This window comes from Triticum aestivum, chromosome 7B, assembly GCF_018294505.1.
Source record: "Triticum aestivum cultivar Chinese Spring chromosome 7B, IWGSC CS RefSeq v2.1, whole genome shotgun sequence".
NCBI lineage: Eukaryota > Viridiplantae > Streptophyta > Magnoliopsida > Poales > Poaceae > Triticum > Triticum aestivum.
Window position 1 is genome coordinate 708,406,783 of NC_057813.1, and position 4,100 is coordinate 708,410,882.

At 46.3% G+C, this 4,100-nt stretch overlaps 1 pseudogene; it reads right to left on the bottom strand.

The window, feature by feature from the left end:
* Positions 1-118: 118 nt before the first annotated feature.
* Positions 119-3,170, bottom strand: LOC123158561 (uncharacterized; annotated as a pseudogene).
* Positions 3,171-4,100: the final 930 nt, after the last annotated feature.

The window sequence follows — 4,100 nt, forward strand, 5'->3', positions numbered from 1 at the left end:
TCTAACAAAATCTAACAAAAAAAATCTACTAACAGAAAAAAATCTAACATAATATGAACAAATTAATTACACAATCTAAATTACACAATATGAACTACATATCTAAATTACACCACATCTAATCTAACAAATAAATCTATGAACTAACAAAAAATCTAAAAAAAAATCTAACATAATATGAACAAATTAATTACACAATCTAAATTACACAATATGAACTACATCGACGGCCTGCTTAACTTCATCGACGGCCTATGACAGCATCCGGCCATGAGCGAATAATCAACTTCACGACGAACCAAAAGGAGAAAATGGACCCGGCGCTGATCCGACAGGGTAGGATGGACAAGCAAATCGAGATGTCCTATTGCCTCTTCGAGCGCTTCAAGGTGCTCGCCAAGAACTTCCTGGACGTCGTGGAGCATGGTCTGTTTGCGGAGATTCAACAGCTGCTCGAGGAGACCGACATGTTGCCCACCGATGTGGCAGAGAACTTGATGCCAATGTCGAGGAAGAAGAGGGACCCTGATTAGTGTTTATCATACCCCATTGAGGCGCTCAAGCAGGTCAAGATGCGGCAGTGGCAAAGGCGAAGGCGAATGAGGAATAGGAGGCAGAAGCGGAGAAAGCCGAGGAGAAAGCGGAGCAAAGGAGAAGAAAGAAAAGGACAAAGACGACGGGAAGGACGCAACACCAGAGGAAGCTAAAGGGGACATCAAACAAGGTGACGAGTGAAGTGACAGGAGTAGAGTGAGCTTGTTAGTGCTCTCTTACAAACACAAACAGATGCAGTGTTTGTCTAAATAATACATGTATCACTCATCTTCTCGACTATTAATTCAGACAAGAAGTAGCCATTATAATGTTGCTATATACTACTCCCTCCGTCCCATAATGTAAGACGTTTTTTTTGCACTACACTAGGGAGTAGTACATTATGCTATAATACCAAATGCTAACATGACACTGAGTGTCGTTTGCATATATATACATTTACTCTCTACAAAAGACGGCAGTCTGGCGTATAAAAATCACCTATAAAACTTCTTTGTTCCGATGAACTATAAAAATGCTATGGCGGACCCAAAAACACAGATACATGCCATATAATCAGAAAGGGGAGTGCGAAGCAGTGCTTACCGGTGAAGGCAAACTCACCTTGTGGCGACTCCTTGCCATAGAAGCGCCTTTGAAAACCAGAGCCGACGTAGAGCTACGCGTGGAAACCAGAGGAGAGGAGATGTCGGCATGGCCTACACCCATGACCAGAGGCGTCGCTGCTATGAAAAAGGCCTGCCTACTCCTCGGGACTGGAGGAAGAGATTGGAGACGTAGCCTGCGCCGAACCTCCCCGAGTAGTTCCAGCTACTCCAGAGAGACACCGGGGTGCTGGTCTCCCTGCTTGTGTAGCCAAAGGGAGCCCCTTATCTGTCTGACGTTGTTCACCATGACTAGCCGCGATCCCATCCCGCAGGCCATCGCATGGAAGAGCAGCCAGAAGTTGAGTTTACACATGGCCTGCACCACATTCAGGTTTTCTTTGTGCGACGACATGTCCTGACCAGATCCAACAAGTACAGTGCTAGAGCTGGCTCTTCTCGCTGTTTCGATTCCGTCTTCTGAACTCTTACAGAAAAAACTGCTGGAGACAGCAGGAGTATCACGAAGCAAACACTCTGTCCAGCTGAACTTATCACGAATACTTGGGCAGATTATGACAACCTTCAGGTACCCAGCAACAGTAACAGCCATGAGAGAGAAGGCATCAAGGAACTTCTTGTTCTACCGCCGATGAGCGTTGTGGACGTCGACAAAATACATGAGCAGCAATGCGATGGCTGTGGGTAATATCTCTAGCATAAGTATGAAACTGCCAGGATCACTATGGAGAGTGCACTATACCTGAACCAGTGTTGCTGCACTCAAGCCCAGAAAACCATGTATAGATGGTTTAATGCCATATGAAGGAGTATGCCATGTCTGTAATTGTGTAACGAGACAAAACATGATACACTGTCTAATAAACGCACCTTATGGTTGCTAGTTTGCTACTTTGTCAAGAAACAGAGTGCAGGTTAGGATCATTGAGCAAAGCGTGTGCAATGTTGGATCCACACACATTCACATCGTCAAAGTTGTGAATGTGGTTAGGTGAAAACTCAAGACAATAACGCTGAGAGTTTGTGCAATTAACGCAAATGATAGCTCCACCCAGCAAATATGGTGCCGAATGGATGAGACCAGCAAAAGAAGGGCTGCATTATTGCCTCTCTGGTGTCTCTAGGCCAGAACACATTATAATGAAAAGTGATTGCGCCTACACAATTGTACTCTTCTTCTAGAACCAGCGATGCTGCCTCCCAGGGAGCAAGAATTCCTACCATGGTTATACTGTATGTATGAATTACTATAATAAGTCTAATAAATCACATTACTGTATTTTTCCAGAATTGTTTGTATGTATTTTTCTGCTACTTTCAGCATAAACATCATCTGCATACTGTGCTATGCCACCAGAACAACGAAACACATGATTCTTTTGATTTTCGGTTCCAACTTTGAAGCAGAGCGTGTGGCCCTTTTGATTTCACATTGGTGTATTGTACTAGCATGAATCGCTATAGGTCTAATTAATCACATCATCTAGGTGCTGACTGATGCAGAGCAGAGACTGTATACTGCTTAGCAGAGTAAGAAAGAAAGCCAGCGAGGGGAATCAGCACGGCAGTACCTTCACGGTGCCGCGGTGGCCGGGAAGTTCTCGACGGCGGTGACGACATCGGCCATATTCAGGAAGGTCTGTGCCTGCGCGCCGCGCGACGAGCAGCATGTACAGGTAGATGAGCGGGAGCGGGGCCGGCGCGACCCTGGCGACGGCGAGCCACATGGGGAGGTACCCGGCGGCGCAGAGCACGGCGGCGGCGAGGAGGACGATGCAGGGGCGTCAGAGGCCCCCGGGCGCCTACGCGGAGAGGAAGCCGGAGAGGGCCCCGGAGTTGGCGCCCACGTCCTTGAAGAAGGCGACGGCGTCGAGCGCGGACTGGTCGTAGCCCTGCAACGCCTTTATTGCCGGCGTGTATACACCGAAGCAGTAGCTGCCCCCCGCGAAGCTGGATCAGCGCGCTCGCCGCTAGCACCGACCACCGGTCCACCGCGGGCCCCGCGGCCATCGTCGCCGGAACAGAGGAGGAAAAATAAAGTCTTTTCTTTTTTTGGCTCGTGATGTATCTGCTTCAAGGCTGCAATGATGTTTACTGGAAAAAAAAGGCTCCAATGATGTGGGCCCTCTTTATGCCGACCCGTAAGCTATGTGACACGCACGCCGCCCGCGTCATTGACACCGTGGGCCAACTGAAAGGAAACCACAACATTTATTAAAATGAAAAATTTGAGCATTTTTTTATAAAACTTTTAATCTATTTTTTTCTTTGATTTATTCAGTATGTCATGACAGTATAAAAAACACAAGAATAAAAAAATACATCTATTTCATGACAGCACGACGACTACAAATACCCGAGCGAGCCGAAGGCGCGCCGCCGTTATCGCCTATCTCTCATCGGATCCATACCAAACTTGTTGAAATAGACAATAAAGAAATCGCCGTGCTAATGCCCCACAAAACCAGTGCACACGAAGAGTAACCGTACTTATAGAAAATTTGAACATGATGCAAAAACAAATGATTAAGTTCTTTTGTGAAAATGAATCTATAGTGTTGTCCAAATTGTTTAAGGATTATTTATTACATGAAAGTAATTAGAAGTGGTCCAACTCAAAAACAAAGTTACTAGAAGTTGTCAATGTGTTTTGCCAAGGCTGTTCTTCATTTGTGGGGTTATATTTTATGGTATGTGTGGCTACCTTAAATATGTGTGAGACTTAGGGCGTGTTCGGAAGCCCTTCGGCTCCTCGACTCCTCGACTCCAGGTTGGGAGCTGGGCCGAACGGTCCAAACCGTGGCTATGGAGTCGAGAAGCTGGCTGAATGCGTAGTGTAATTTATGAGGAGTTAAGGAGATGGTGATTTGCTACTCTCAGAAATTGAAGAAGCTGGAGTTGGCAGAAATCGCAGACATAATGCCACCGCCGAGTGGAAAA